Source organism: Brienomyrus brachyistius, chromosome 17 (assembly GCF_023856365.1).
Source record: "Brienomyrus brachyistius isolate T26 chromosome 17, BBRACH_0.4, whole genome shotgun sequence".
NCBI lineage: Eukaryota > Metazoa > Chordata > Actinopteri > Osteoglossiformes > Mormyridae > Brienomyrus > Brienomyrus brachyistius.
In genome coordinates this window covers 4,090,555-4,107,400 of record NC_064549.1, presented here as the reverse complement: position 1 = coordinate 4,107,400, position 16,846 = coordinate 4,090,555, and the positions used below count along the sequence as shown (strand labels likewise).

Here is a 16,846-nt window from a genome sequence, read left to right as displayed (position 1 = left end):
CCCAGCCAAACTGAGCATATTCCTAGGGCAGACCCCCCCAGCCAAACTGAGCAGATTCCTAGGGCAGACCCCCCCAGCCAAACGGAGCAGTTTCCTAGGGCAGACCCCCCCAGCCAAACGGAGCAGATTCCTAGGGCAGACCCCCCCCCCAGCCAAACTGAGCATATTCCTAGGGCAGACCCCCCCCCCAGTCAAAATTATCAGATTCCTAGGGCAGACCCCCCCCAGCCAAACCGAGCAGATTCCTAGGGCAGACCCCCCCAGTCAAACCAAACAACTTACCAGGGTAGACCCCACCCAGCCAAGCTGAGCAGATTCCTAGAGCAGACCCCCCCCCCTCAGTCAAAATGAGCAGATTCCTAGGGCAGACCCCCCCCCCAGTCAAAATTATCAGATTCCTAGGGCAGACCCCCCCAGCCAAACCGAGCAGATTCCTAGGGCAGACCCCCCCAGTCAAACCAAACAACTTACCAGGGTAGACCCCACCCAGCCAAGCTGAGCAGATTCCTAGAGCAGACCCCCCCCCCCAGTCAAAATTAGCAGATTCCTAGGGCAGACCCCCCCCCCCTCAGTCAAAATGAGCAGATTCCTAGGGCAGACCCCCCCCCAGTCAAAATTAGCAGATTCCTAGGGCAGACCCCCCCCCCCCAGCCAAACTGAGCATATTCATAGGGCAGACCCCCCCAGTCAAACCAAACAACTTACCAGGGTAGACCCCCCCCAGCCAAACCGAGTAGATTCCTAGGGCAGACACCCCCCCCAGCCAAACTGAGCATATTCCTAGGGCAGACCCCCCCCCCCAGTCAAAATTAGCAGATTTAATATAAACATTGCTTATGCTGTTAAACAAGTTACCTGCTTATGTTATTGACATGAAGTTAAAATGTTGCTTTAGTTCTATGATGGCTATTTTTACATTTTACTTGAACAGCAACTGAAGTACCATTTAGTATCAGTATTTTTGTGATATCTGTACCTAATATAGACATGTAACGCTCAGAGACATTTAGTATCAGTATTTTAGTGATATCTGTACCTAATATAGACATGTAACGCTCTGAGACATTTAGTATCAGTATTTTAGTGATATCTGTACCTAATATAGACATGCAACGCTCTGAGACATTTAGTATCAGTATTTTAGTGATATCTGTACCTAATATAGACATGTAACGCTCAGAGACTCCAAAATACTTTTTGTGTGGGTGACGCAGCAAATTGGCTATCATTGTTTTGCTAATACCTACTAAGTCTCATCTAAATTATGACAAGTGAACACTGTAGAGAAAAGAGCAAAGCAAAGCTGCAGATTGCATGCCTCAAACATTCATGAACCTGTACAGCCGTTTTAGACTTTCAGAGGACCGGCAGCCCTCGTCAGTCAGCACAGGGCCTGGTAAGTAACACCATCGGCTCGTCCCTGAACGTGGCGGCTCCTAATCTGACTCCTGATCTCAGTATCTCTCGTGAGATACACCTGTGTTTCTGTGACCATCCTCCAGGAATGAAAGATGCTGCTACTGTTAGTGTTTTAAGTCATGTGCATATCCTGCATTACATCATACAAACATTTTTATCACAGTAGTTAACACCCTATTTGCATGTAGATCTGCAGCCAAAATAATATTTTCACCAGTAATTATTGCCATAGCCACAAAGTTCAAAGAAATTAAAATTACTTGCAAATAGCTACCTTGAGTATACAATCTTATATTATTAATCTAGTAAATATTAAAGGCTATATTTAAGTAGCTCAACTTCTAAACTGTAGATTCTCTAGAATGTGTGCAGTCATCACTGTACGTTGTTTTCCTGGCAATTTGAAGACAACATTAATGTGGAGCATCAGTCACGGCACTACGGCTGTGTGGCGCGTTTCCCTGAGGGTGATCCGGCTCGCAGGATCCTCACTGCTGAGGACTCGAGCGGCTGGACCGGGCCGAGGGGACGCCCATGTAACACCTGGCTGCTGCGGCAGACAGACGGCCATTTCCAGGACAACCAGGATCCCAGTATTTCGCCATGTAGTGGGTGTAGCAATGCACTGTACCAGTGCACTGTACCAGTGCATTCTCCTCAAGCTGACCTTAATGTGGTAAAAACAGTCAGGACCCACAGCGCCACAAAATTATGCTTGGGGAGATTCCCCAATAACAATGGTGTCCATTTTTGCACAGTTTCTGCTGCTATTTTGGACAGAAGAAGACATCTGGACTGTACATGACCTCATGTAAAGGGCTTTATTCAGGTGAGAATTAGCAGGGTTCTGTAATCTTGGGTGCAGTAAAAATCCTAAGTGCTCTCAGTTCACAGAGTGAGGCAACAACAGAGCCAGAAATCATAGTGAGGGTAGACTGGCAGAAAATCCGGTTGACCAGGGCCATAACAATTCACCTGGTGACAAAAATAATCAATTTTTTAATTAACTGCAGGAATGCTAAGACCTAAACAAAGTGAAAGATTAATCTATTTGCCTCTCAACAGCATTTTTCCTCCAATTAATCTGACCACGCACACACTTACTTGTCAGACACAATCGTTTTATCACACTGAATGGGGGGGGGGGGGGGGGGTACTTCCAAACAGTCTTCTGGGTAGAACTACAACAAAAGGCATGTGGTTGGATCAAACTTTGGACTTCTGGCCTAATTTTTATTCATCCAGCTTCTACAAAACCATTAATACTATCCCACACAGTCATTAATGGTCAGCCATAAAACATGATTCCGATTCTGCTGAAACAGATTTGCATTTTCGTTTAGTCAAATTTTGGTGGAATGTATTTAATTAAATCACCTCTTTAACAGGAAGGGGAGCCACTTCTGCTCAACAATCCAAACCAGTCCCTCTCTACATGTGATGATTTATGGGTTACCAAACCTTTTCTTATGATGATCAGATTCAGTCAGAAATTCAGTGTTTACCAGCACCTGGCATATGCACCGCAGAGCATTTTGAAACACTTAATCAACTCTGCCATTTATGTATTCACCTGTCTTGGTCTCAACTATTTACATAGAGAGAATTAAACATATTTACTTAAAATCTCTCTGCAACTTCGCACATGCGCAGTATGGTGGATTAGAAAGGTCAGACAGCATTGTGATCATGACAGAATCCTGTGTATCATACTGTTATCGGTTCCAGGTGATCTGCAGAAAGTTTAACATTTATCAGATTTGCAGTATAACGCCGTAATAGAAAGGGACTCCATCTAAAACTGTCTGGTTCTGTCTTTCTGTTAAGTCAAATATTTACTAAAATACAATCACTTAAGACCGAAAGAAACTGGTCTGCACCGCGGCGCCGAGGAAAAGACTCCCAGAACTTTCAGCGTGTCTCCTCTCGCCTTTACGCCGCCAAAGAGATATGGGAACTCGTCCACGTAGCTGCGGAGAGACTCGAGGGGCTGTTTGGGATCGATGCCAAGGAGCATCACGGAAAGGTAGGGCCCAGAGGCACTGTGGGGGGGGGGGCGGGGGGTGCTGGGTGCTCCCCGAGAAATATGTGGTGCACTCCGCCTGCTCTACGATATATTGATATGTGCCACCCCGCTTATCTGAGCGCCGATATCGCATTTATCGCAGGGGGATCATTTGATGTAGCCTACTTGATGAGGGCGGAGTTCACCTGAGTCCCAAAGGTGTGATTCATCAAGATGAATGAGTACCTGTCTGCCAGTATCACGCGGGGTATTTGTTTAGCTTTGTCATATCTTACACATTGTTGCCACATTCCCAGGCAATTTTATTTTATTTTTGTTTTGATGCCAAGACTGAGCATCAGTCTAGTAAATATTGGTCCCTTTTTTAAACGGTGCCGCTTTACTGTCGCACGGATGAATAGATGAGTATGACGTTGTTTAAATCACTCTGTTGGTACAAAGCTTGTTATTGCGGCTCCTGGAGACTCAGCCCAGAACAAGTATGACAAGACTGAGTTGTTAATTAAATAAAAGCAGAACTTTTTTGCTGCTGGATGATGCATCAGAAATATAACGGGAGTAAATAGACGGGGTTTCTTGTCTCAAATACCATTGGGTCCGTTTGCGAAATGCATCTTCCATTAATTAATGGAATGTTGTTAACCACCTATTCTTTTAAATCATATGAACAACTGAGATTATATCTATTTTTTTTGTTTTCTGTTTTTATCAGTAAACATTTCGGTTGAGAAGCAGACATGAAATTATGGTACGTTATATAACAGTATATTTATGAAAACTGTATTTTCATCAACGATACACCCCATTCATTTTTTCATACTTTGCTGCTATTTCTTATTTTTGATTAACGTCCTTAAAGAGTCCACTGAGTTCTGTACTGTCTGTTCTGTTGACGAGAGTCTTTGTTAAAGCATTTAATACTAAGTTGTCGGCTTTTCATTTTCACCTTAAAGAATGATCACTGTGGGCGACACTCAGCTACCCTGTCGGGATAAAGTAGTTTTCATTAAGAACAGCTTCCAAAGTACTGAAACCAAAGGTAACTCCTGCTGTCATATAAGTCAAAAAATACCCTGGGCTATGGTGTGAAATGAGATGCATGTGTCTGACATTTCTGTGAACCACTTTTTTTTTTTTGCTCTTCAACATTTTTATTCCAGATAAGGGAACCAACATGATCTCCAACCTTGTGCAAGGTTGTGCATCTTGACCGAATGAAAATGTCTTGCTGGTTGACCAGTTTGCAACTGCTGCTCTGGATGGACGGAGGCTCTGTAGACTCTGTGTAGACCCCATGTGGACCCATAGTTTACCCAAACACACTTGTGGCCCCATGCAGTGCATTTGCCACTGGTTCTTTCCTATGATGCAATGCTTACTTTTCCAGAGCCCACTGTTGGTTGTAGTGACCGCCAATCAGCTGCACATCGCTTGTGACCTCATCAGGCTGGGCGCCGATGTGAACACAGCCAACGACTGAGGCCGTTCCGCCGTTCACCTGGCCTTGACGTACAGCTTTGTGGAGGTTATTCAGGTATGGGGATGCCATTTTAGTCCATGTGACACCTGTCAAATAGCAATCCATACTCATAACCTGATAAGGTGGACTTTGAATTAAAGCTGGATACCAACTTTAATAAAACTTGCCTTTTTTACACATGGGCTTATTGTATTGGATATAAGAACCATGATATTTGATATGTAAGCCTTTCATGAAGTGCCTCCTGAGCAAATCAGGTAAGCAAAACACGCAGTGCGGTGAGAATTAGAAGAAGACCTTAAATAACTTGCCTTCCAGAATCCGAGTCAGACAGGAATCTATGTTAGTGTGTGTATTTCCTAGATTCACTTTTAAAGCAGTTATAGCATTTCTTTTTGATGCGTATCATAGTCATGGATCATTGTATCATTTGTGCAAATAAGACTTCACGGTCCTTCCCAGCATGGCAGGTTGCTATGGCGATGACAGCAGCCAGCCCACAAGTGCTTTTGGTACTTGGGTAGCTGACGGTTCTCCAGGTGTCCGGCATGTTCCTCACTCCTTAAATCCTCCGGTTTCCCACAGTTATTGCCAGTCACATGGTGCAGTGGGTGTGCTGGTGGACATGGTTCACAGAGAATTCATCTGACAGGTCTCTGCCTTTGTTTGTGTTTGGTTTTGTTACTTCTGTGTTCCGTCATTCCTGGAGGAGTCAGGTCGAGGATATAGCTGTGAAAACACTCTTCGTAATCTTAGCTCTTTGTCATTTTGATGAAGCCCCAGTTGGACTCGTCTGAAAAGTTTGTGTACAAGTATAACGGGCAAATGGAGTTTTGGGGCTGTATGTGTGTGAATGTCTTCATGTGTGTGTTTGTCTGTGTATGTGTGTGAATGTTTTCATGTGTGTGTTTGTCTGTGTATGTGTGTAAATGTCTTCATGTGTGTGTTTGTCTGTGTATGTGTGTAAATGTCTTCATGTGTGTGTGTATGTGTGTCGTCATGTGTGTGTCTGTGTATGTATGTTATTGTCTTCATGTGTGTGTGTGTGAGTGTCCTCGTGTATATGAGTGTGTGTATATATGCCCGTGTTGGGGGGGGGGGGGCTGGGGGCTCAGGGGGCTTTTCACGTTTTTCAAGTTCTTGAGCACTGTACTGTGAAGTCAGGAGTGTTTTTCACCTGCCAGATTTTATCATGCATCATAAAATCCTAGTGCATATGAATCCACACTGAAGATGGCTGAATTTTATAGATAGTATTTTGCTATGCACTGCCCAGTGCTTCGTCAGAATGTGGCATATGTTCAGAATCACCAGCAAAAACATGTCCAAACTTATTTTTGTTCAGGTACATATGGTTGTTTTCTTCATAGCGATTCCAGCTTTAGTCTGGGAATGTAAATGAGCAATTTTAGTAGCTGGCATTTTTATTTTCATACAAATTCGAGGACTAGCTGCACCCATACCTAGCTGGCTCCCTGACTAGCTGCACCCATGTCTAGCTGGCTCCTTGACTAGCTGCACCCATACCTAGCTGGCTCCTTGACTAGCTGCATCCATACCTAGCTGGCTCCCTGACTAGCTGCACCCATGCCTAGCTGGCTCCTTGACTAGCTGCACCCATGCCTAGTTGGTTCCGTGTCTAGCTACACCCATGCCTAGTTGGTTCCGTGTCTAGCTGCACCCATGCCTAGTTGGTTCCGTGTCTAGCTACACCCATGCCTAGTTGGTTTAGTGTCTAGCTACACCCATGCCTAGTTGGTTTAGTGTCTAGCTACACCCATGCCTAGTTGGTTTAGTGTCTAGCTACACCCATGCCTAGTTGGTTTAGTGTCTAGCTACACCCATGCCTGGTTGGTTTAGTGTCTAGCTACACCCATGCCTAGTTGGCTCCTTGACTAGCTGCAGTCTTGTATCAGGCTTGAGAGACCTTGAATATTTTCAGAGGAGAAGGACAAGGGCAGAGATTCTGGGGTGCAGAGTGCACAGGCAGGTCCAGACGAATATGTCCTAGAAAAGTATTTGTGAGAACGTTGATATCAACACATCAGCATGAGTAATGCAATAGCTGTGAGCGAAGAACAGGCCTGAACGGGTCTGCTGTCTCTGCCTAGGAATCTCAGAGAGGCTGTCAAACACCAGGAACCCCCAGCCGCTCAGATGTCAGGTGCCCTGAGGGTAAGATCTACCACATTTTCATTTGATCAGGTTTGCACCACCTATTTAACCACGTTATTCTCTCCTTTCTGGTACAGCTTCTGAGCCTTTTAATTCTTATCAAAGCAGGTATTAAAATAGGCATGAAGGGGGGTGGTCCCAGTGGAAAAGGTGAGAATGGTCCTAGTGGAAAACCAAGTAATGGTCCCAGTGAAAAATGAGGGAATGGTCCCAGTAGAAAAGGAGGGAATGGTCCCAGTGGAAAAGCACGGAATGGTCCCAGTGGAAAAGGTGAGAATGGTCCTAGTGGAAAACCAAGTAATGGTCCCAGTGAAAAATGAGGGAATGGTCCCAGTAGAAAAGGAGGGAATGGTCCCAGTGGAAAAGCACGGAATGGTCCCAGTGAAAAATGAGGGAATGGTCCCAGTGGAAAAGGAGGGAATGGTCCCAGTAGAAAAGGAGGGAATGGTCCCAGCAGAAAAGGAGGGAATGGTCCCAGTAGAAAAGGAGGGAATGGTCCCAGTGAAAAATGAGGGAATGGTCCCAGTGAAAAATGAGGGAATGGTCCCAGTAGAAAAGGAGGGAATGGTCCCAGTGGAAAATGAGGGAATGGTCCCAGTGGAAAATGAGGGAATGGTCCCAGTAGAAAAGGAGGGAATGGTCCCAGTAGAAAAGGAGGGAATGGTCCCAGTCGAAAAGCTGGGAATGGTCCCAGTAGAAAAGGAGGGAATGGTCCCAGTGGAAAACCAAGGAATGGTCCCAGTGAAAAATTAAGGAATGGTCCCAGTGAAAAAGCAGGGAATGGTCCCAGTGGAAAATGAGGGAATGGTCCCAGGGGAAAAGGAGGGAATGGTCCCAGTGGAAAAGCTGGGAATGGTCCCAATAGAAATGGAGGGAATGGTCCCAGTAGAAAAGGAGGGAATGGTCCCAGTCGAAAAGCTGGGAATGGTCCCAGTAGAAAAGGAGGGAATGGTCACAGTGAAAATTGAGGGAATGGTCCCAGTGGAAAAGCTGGGAATGGTCCCAATAGAAATGGAGGGAATGGTCCCAGTAGAAAAGGAGGGAATGGTCCCAGTCAAAAAGCTGGGAATGGTCCCAGTAGAAAAGGAGGGAATGGTCCCAGTGAAAAATGAGGGAATGGTCCCAGTGAAAAATGAAGGAATGGTCCCAGTGGAAAAGGAGGGAATGGTCCCAGTGGAAAACCAAGGAATGGTCCCAGTGAAAAATTAAGGAATGGTCCCAGTGGAAAAGGAGGGAATGGTCCCAGTGGAAAAGCTGGGAATGGTCCCAATAGAAACGGAGGGAATGGTCCCAGTAGAAAAGGAGGGAATGGTCCCAGTCGAAAAGCTGGGAATGGTCCCAGTAGAAAAGGAGGGAATGGTCCCAGTCGAAAAGCTGGGAATGGTCCCAGTGAAAAATGAGGGAATGGTCACAGTGAAAAATGAAGGAATGGTCCCAGTGGAAAAGGAGGGAATGGTCCCAGTGGAAAACCAAGGAATGGTCCCAGTGAAAAATTAAGGAATGGTCCCAGTGAAAAATTAAGGAATGGTCCCAGTGAAAAAGCAGGGAATGGTCCCAGGGGAAAAGCAGGGTATGGTCCCAGTGGAAAAGGAGGGAATGGTCCCAGTGGAAAAGGAGGGAATGGTCCCAATGGAAAAGCTGGGAATGGTCCCAATAGAAACGGAGGGAATGGTCCCAGTAGAAAAGGAGGGAATGGTCCCAGTGGAAAACTAAGGAATAGTCCCAGTTGAAAAGCTGGGAATGGTCCCAGTAGAAAAGGAGGGGATGGTCCCAGTGAAAAATGAGGGAATGGTCCCAGTGAAAAATGAAGGAATGGTCCCAGTTGAAAAGGAGGGAATGGTCCCAGTGAAAAGGGAATGAATGGTCCCAGTGGAAAAGCAGGGAATGGTCCCCAGCAGCCTGCTTGCTATGTTTGCTGCTATGATTTCCCGCATTTTTTGAATGCCATTTTTCTTTTTCATTCTGTGAATCTTGTCAAGGATAACTCAGCATTCTTTGCAAATATGTGTGATTTATTTCTGCTTTTATTTCTGTCTGAGATAGGGAGCAGTAGCTTTAGTGAGGTGGTGAAATTTTGACAGACGTGTTTTGTTGCTGGGCATGTTTAACACACAGAAGGGGATGGAGTGACCTGCAGCCATTTTCGTGGTGTTTGTCCTGACATGCTTGCAAGCCCAAACCTGGTGTGACAATAACCTTTTTAATTATAAAGAACAGGAGCTGAGACGATGGTGATGTCAATTTTTCTGAGAAAATGGCAGATGTGTGATTGCACTTTGTAGTCAGACCTAAGGTTGCAGAGAAGTGTGAATGAAGCTTAATGTGTGAAAGATCCACCTGTTTTCCCCACGTCATTTCCCATTCAGGGCATCGGTTTTTGGGAACCAAGGCAAATGAGCAACTTGGGTGGGACATGGGCTCACTCTGGGCTGCTTCCTATTCACCTAAATGCACATTTTTGCACTGCAGGAGAAAATCTCCAAAGAGGCACACATGCTGCACACACACCGAGCTGGGAACTGAACCCATGATATTAGAGATATGAGCCTGCAGCACTGACCACAAAGCCATGATGAACTTCCAGCTCCAGTTACTTATTTAGATGTACTTGCCATTTATTCTGAATTAAGGCTGATAAATAATGGCAATAAATACAGCAATTTTGTTGTGTACATAGTATAAGAAGATCTTCAATATGGAAGCCTATGGCTTAGGGGCTAAAATTTGCCTACAAATTTTTTCACTGCACAATAGCCAGCAGTGAGCAGGGATTGCGAAACGTGCTGCGATATCTATCTTTTACGAGCGTGTTGCATTAAGATCTTTATTTGGCGCCTTCCAGGTTACAGTCTCCCTTTAACAAGCCGTCTCCACTCGAGCAAGTAAAGACTTGATATGCACATAATCTTTTTTTTGCCAGAAGATAAACTGTGCCAAGTCTGTAAACATATCACCACCCTTGGCAAATGAGTTTGTGCCGGGAATTGTCGGGAATGTACATTCCAAAAGTGTGTATGGCATGGTATAGCAAGGAAAAGAGCAAAGTCTCTCTCTCTTTCTCCCTGAACAATGGAACTTTACAAGTCCTTCACATCCCTGGCATTTCACTTTCAGATGCATTAAAACTTGTGTAAAAGTACCTGTTCAGGCTCACTGCTAATCTTACGCACTTTGTCTTTCAGCCTTAAATAAAGTCCTTTGATGATTCATTTCGGACCATTTTCTTTATTTGATCCAGTGATGGACCACAGCCGACACCCACGCCTCCCCGAGCCTTTGGAAAGGCATCATCTCCTCAAAATGGCATTCCTTCTGCATCATTGACTCCAGAGGACATCGTCTGATTTGTCTTTCCCAGTTGCTTGATGGAACATTCCGGTTCAAGCCTTTTCCTTAAGCAGGCTTGCCTCAGGCCCCATTCTCTTACAGCAATTCATCCTGCCTACCCTGCCTTCCACCCTAATGGATCATTCGCTGCCAGAAATGGTGGCAGTTTGGCCTCCCTGTTCAGCTTGTCCATCTTTTCGCACGTGTCTGTGTAAATCCTTCAACGTCATGCTAATTGGAACACCACTTCACCTTTGCTTTAAATCACTCACATTTCCCGTGTAACGTGCGCCTCCCTTGCTTTAAGCTTGGGGATGGGGAGTCGCTGGGCCATCACTGTTGACAGCCAAGAACTCGTTCCAGGTGCTGAAGATCCATCAACAGCACCACAGGTATGAGCCTCTCGGCTGCCTCCTGGCTGCTGCCGGGCCTGGGCTATACTGCTTCCCCTTATGGTGACAAAATCAGATACAGCATGTGACACAGTAATTAGCTAGGATAGAAGTTAAAGTGATAGTTAAGGATATTAACTTCCATGGATGACCCGACGGTTGCCAGGTCAAGTGTCAGAAACAATCCTACAACAATGTCCTTGAGCAAAACCACTTAACCCCAATTGCTCCGGTTATACATCAATTTGTGTAAATTGTATTTTACTAATGTAATAATAATACTACCTTGTCTTTGGTTTGGCAAAGGTATATTTTATGGGGCTAGATAGTGTAGATATGTTCCCTCTGTGCCTCTCAGTTGCCAGCAGGTCCTGGCTTGGTGTTTTGGGTGGCTAGAGGGTCTTGTTGACCGGCATCTTGCTTTGGGCTTCTGCTTGGCCCGTTTCTGGTTTAACGATTCATGGTCCCAAATAGCCAGCATCTCATAGCTGGTGCACTGTGCCTCTGGTGCACCGTGCCGTTGGTGCGCCGTGCCTCCGGTGAGCCCTGCCTCTGGTGCGCCGTGCCTCTGGTGCGCCCTGCCTCCGGTGCAGCGTGCCTCCAGTGCGCCCTGCCGCTGGTGCGCCCTGCCTCCGGTACGGCGTGCCTCCAGTGCGCCCTGCCGCTGGTGCGCCGTGCCTCCGGTGTGCCCTGCCTCTGGTGTGCCGTGCCTCTGGTGCGCCGTGCCTCCGGTGTGCCCTGCCGCTGGTGTGCAGTGCCTCCGGTGCGCCGTGCCTCCGGTGCGCCTTGCCTCCGGTGTGCCCTGCCTCTGGTGCGCCGTGCCTCTGGTGCGCCGTGCCTCCGGTGTGCCCTGCCGCCGGTGTGCCTTGCCGCTGGTGTGCCCTGCCTCTGGTGTGTTCTGCCGCTGGTGCGCCGCGCCTCCGGTGCGCCCTGCCTCCGGTGCGCCCTGCCTCTGGTGCGCCGTGCCTCCGGTGCGCCGTGCCTCCGGTGCGCCCTGCCTCTGGTGCACCCTGCCGCTGGTGTGCAGTGCCTCCGGTGCGCTGTGCCTCCGGTGCGCCCTGCCTCCGGTGTGCCCTGCCGCTGGTGCGTCGTGCCTCTGGTGCGCCGTGCCTCCGGTGTGCCCTGCCGCTGGTGCGCCGTGCCGCTGGTGCGCCGTGCCGCTGGTGCGCCGTGCCTTTGGTGCGCCGTGCCTCCAGTGCGCCCTGCCTCCGGAGTGCCCTGCTGCTGGTGCGCCGTGCCTCCGGTGCGCCCTGCCTCCGGTGCGCCCTGCCTCTGGTGTGCCCTGCCGCTGGTGCGCCCTGCCTCCGGTGCGCCCTGCCTCCGGGGCTCCCTGTCGCTGGTGTGCAGTGCTGCTGGTGCGCCGTGCCGCTGGTGCACCTTGCCTACAGTGCGCCGTGCCACTGGTGCGTCCTGCCTCTGGTGTGCCCTGCCGCTGGTGCGCCGTGCCTCTGGTGTGCCCTGCCACTGGTGCGCCCTGCCTCTGGTGTGCCCTGCCACTGGTGCACCCTGCCTCCAGTGTGCCCTGCCGCTGCTGCGCCGTGCCTCTGGTGTGCCCTGCCACTGGTGTCCTATCTTTCAGGTTTTCTACGTGTATATATACACGTATTTTGTGTACTTGCCCCATTTAGGTTCCCTGGTTTCTGTTTTGGGTTCTCCATTCCTCGGGTGTTGAGTCTGCCTCCTGCTTCACCTCATCCTTGAAGCCGTCCATCCAGTCAGTGGCCCAGGCCCCCCTGGTTCCCCGTTTTAAGCAGCGTTGTGGCTGTTAGTGTCAGGCACCAGGGGGCCATATAGCTGGCCTGATGGATGGGCAGCCTGGGGTGAGGTGCTTTAAATGTTGTAACCTGTAAACACTGAGTCCAAGTCATAACACTTTTCCCTTTGAACTTTATATTTTGATATTTTGATCTTTAATCCTAGCCTCTCCCAGTCTGCTCTGAGCATGTTTGTCATTGAAATATTACACCTCTTTATGTGCAGACTTTCTATTTTGCAATTAACTGCCTTAGCAAAAATATTTATTAAAAGGCAATTTTTTTCACCCATATCCCATTTAGTGCATGACAATATTCACTTGCCCATTGTCATAATACTGTTCTTAAATCACGTTTAGATCCTTGCCAATAAAGTGAGGATAGTTACTGGTCTTGTTTAGGTCTCAACATCTACAGCCACAGCCTTAGATTTGAAGAGATTGATTTTGAAGGTAAATATTCACACAACTAAAATGTGTAGTGGACATACAAAGCAGTATAAGCTATATGATTGTGTGTGAAAGCACCTGCTATACATCTCACACCGTCCAAGGGTATGATCCACTAAGCCAGTGTTTCCCAACCCAGTCCTCAGGGAACCCCGGACAGTCCACGTTTTTGCTTCCTCTCAGCTACCAGCGCACCTGTACCAGATATTCGGTGTGCCTGATTGGCTGGGAGCTGGGAGGGAGCAAAAACGCGGACTGTCCTGGGTTCCCTGAGGACCCGGTTGCGAAACACTGCCCTATGCTGTGCTGTTGTGACACAGTCAGCTGCAGTAGGAGATGAGGAAAACATTGCGGTCTCCATGGAGATGCCAGAGATGCTGGAGCAGAAGCCATCCAAAGTGATGGGTTGCATTCATTTGTCAGGATAAGCCGAAGCTCCTGTCTCTACCCAAGCAGGTGGCACCCACAGGTGTGCACGGAAAATTGTGCTTTTCCACATATTACTGTTATGTCACTGTGTTTCTTCATAGTAGTTCATTTCATATAGATTCTTGCTGCATGGCCTCTATTTCCAGGACATGGAGAGCTGGAGGTCGGTGCTGCATTTGGCTGTTCAGGAGGGGAATTCCTGCTCGCTGAAGTTTTTCTTGGAAGCGAGAAACGGCTCTGTTCCAGCTCTTGTGAATATGAGGGTACAGTTCAGTGCTCATGGTTCACCGGAACAATGCTGTCTCATTAAAATATTTACTCTGTCCTGAATAAATGCGATAGGATGGGCTGGCTCAAAGTTGGGTCGATTAGGTTGCAGCTCGCGTTGGTACCGCTCCTTCTGTGGCTCGGGGGATTTCCACACCTCAAAGTTCACTAGTAGTTGGGCAGGCGGGAGAGGCGCCGAGTCCCATGTGCCCCTGCTGCAGCCGGTGGGGGGATTCCCAAAGTGCACGAGCCACGTGTCGCACCTCAAAGGTGCCGAAGAGCCACAAAGGAGCCGAGGAGCCGCAAAGGGGGTGAGGAGCCACATGGCCCGTCTTCCCAGCCACAAAGGGAAGGAGCCACACAGCTGTGTGCTGTGGTACAAAGGGCCCGAGGAGCTGCAAAGGGGCCGAGGAACTGTATAGGGGCCTAGATACACACACACACACATACAGACAGACATACAGACACACACTTACACACACTCACACCCAGGCTACTTTTGCTTACAGCACTGCTCTGTGTTTGCTCTGGCAAGTCGGTGTGTTTGACCAAGACAGTGGCGGGCCACAGACACAGGTGTGGCTCTCCATTTACAGCCCAAGGCCTGGAATATTCTGAGCTGGGCAAACTTTGGGGGAAAACATTTCCGATAAGAAAAAAGCCCCAGTGTTTTTCAAATATGAACACTTTCTCGAATATTCAGGTAGCACACTCAGACACTCAGAGGCAGTATACTCAGACACTCAGAAGCAGCATACTCAGACACTCAGAGGTAGCATACTCAGACACTCAGAGGCAGCATACTTAGACACTCAGAGGCAGCATACTCAGACACTCAGAGGCAGCATACTTAGACACTCAGAGGCAGCATACTCAGACACTCAGAGGCAGCATACTCAGACACTCAGGCAGCATACTCAGACACTCAGAGGCAGCATACTTAGACACTCAGAGGCAGCATACTCAGACACTCAGAGGCAGCATACTCAGACACTCAGAGGCAGCATACTCAGACACTCACACAGGCGAGGAGGCTGCTTGCTGCGCTGTGGTTCCCTGCTGCATGTGATCTGGTATTACGTTTAGCATAGACGGGCAGTGCACTCTCTAAAATTCCAGCATATTTTAAAGTTTATGTGACATTTTAAAAGGTTGCTTAAGGTGCAGTAATTAAAACTGCAAAATAAAATGTTTAACGCTCTGCTGCCTCAGTACAATGTGCATTTTGTCAGGCGGTTGCTTCGGTGACTATAATCATTATAAGTAAAACAGCAGTTAGCCATTAACTTAATTGTATATAAGGGTGCAAATCATCTCATCTCATGAAGGAGTATGTGGTTAAGTGAAAACACAGAGGCTGTACTACCTCAGACATGCTCCTGTTATAGAACTTGCTGGCTGGGAAATTAAAAAATACAACAATAATAATAAAAATCCATTCAGCTGTTGATGGCAAAATAAATCCATCTATCCAATCATTGGCCTCCCACTTACACTTGGAAGGCTCACTGGGTAATGTACATAAATAAAATAATAATTCTTGAAAAACTGTCCCCTACTGCTGCTACTTGTACAGTGTTTCAGGACAGATAATTGTAACTCTGTCATAAAACTTCGTAAATCATTACCTTAACATATGCCTGGCTGTTCAGTGTAGGAACCAACTTTGGAATGCTGGACGAAGGCTCTGTCACAGCAAGCAGACACCTGTATAAATGCATAATGCTATTTTACTATATAACTCAGCTGAGACCTATGTGATCTGCGGTATAGTTTCGATCCATTTGTATACTCTAGAGCTGTCTACTGTTTATTGTTTGTAATAAACAGTACAACAGTTATTACAGTGTGACCCCCAGCCCCCCACAGGCACACGGAAACACCACCCTACAATGGCTGCAGTGCTGCGCCCTGACATCAGCCACCAGGAGCTGCCGTAACCATGACAACAACCAGGCAATACACCCGGGGTGTATCCGATGTATCCTTGATATTTGCGACATCCAAGGACTTTCACTGTCCTCGTTTACTTGTCTTCTTAGTATTGATGATGTAAACCGGGTGCATGAGAACACAGGTATGGTCAGTCAGGCATATCGAGATTCAACTCTGGTTCCCCTGGGTATTGAGGGTGACAAAGTGTATCTTCTTCTTCTTCCTCAGTTGTTCTAGATGTTTTGGTCATTTTAATTTTTGTCACTGTAGGAAACCTTGAGCTGTCACTAAGATCAAGCAAAGGTGCTAAGATGTTAACCCTAATTTATCTGTGTCCCTGCCAGAGGTGGGGAATGTCAGAAAGATTCAGCCAGCCTGTTACAGGTGAATGGCTGCTGAGCCGATACACATGAATATTAGCAGGCCTCGGGTGAAAAGGGGCAAAATGGTGACTTGCTGTGAATGTCAGCCATGTACATTATGAAGTGGGTATAAAATCTGTTCTCACAGGTTGTCTTTCACCCGAAAGTCATATGTTCCACCAAACACAATATGGAGCCCTTAATCATTATCTGAAGAGAATTTAAATACAGACACTCCTCTACTTACGAATGAGATACGTTCTGAACGGCTGTTCGTAATTTGAAATGTTCGTAAGTCACTATTCAACACCATTTTAAGGGTATACACAAGTACAAAGAAGTAGGATGCTGGGAGTTCGCACGCTACACTGCTGCGCGGCGGGAGTAGCGGCCAGAAGACGTACTAGGCAGAATTGGCACGCAGAAAAAAACTGATGTTGCGGACAGGAAATAGGAGTCCAAGGAACACAATTTGAACTTACAGTCCTCTTAGTTCGTATGTGTGAAAGTTCTGAAATTGAAAGTTCATAAGTAGAGAAACGTCTGTATTACAGAAACCCAAGGAAGGACACTGGAGGTACAAGATGTAACAAGTGAGTCAGAATTCCTAGGCAATAGCAATAAATTCTTTTCTGATGAAGGTGAGAAACTCCAAGTAAAGGTTTAAAAAAATGGAACTTGAATTTTCTCTGAAAGCATAACGGCAGGTCACTCAAATGACTTACTAGTAAGGAAGAAGGACAAAGAGTGTTGTGACGGCAGTCGTTAGTTGACATTTTCTGCTTTAACTTAACTAAGCGACAGTTATTACCACCTCACGTTGCTATTACA

General features: G+C 47.2%; 1 long non-coding RNA gene across 1 annotated transcript; it reads left to right on the top strand.

Annotated features, from left to right (window-relative positions):
• Nucleotides 1-3,196: 3,196 nt before the first annotated feature.
• LOC125712337 (uncharacterized) lies at nucleotides 3,197-7,100 on the top strand. The gene is made up of 3 exons (XR_007383272.1): nucleotides 3,197-3,445; nucleotides 4,833-4,979; nucleotides 7,037-7,100. It is a non-coding gene; the product is annotated as an uncharacterized LOC125712337 (long non-coding RNA).
• The last annotated feature ends 9,746 nt before the right edge of the window (nucleotides 7,101-16,846 follow it).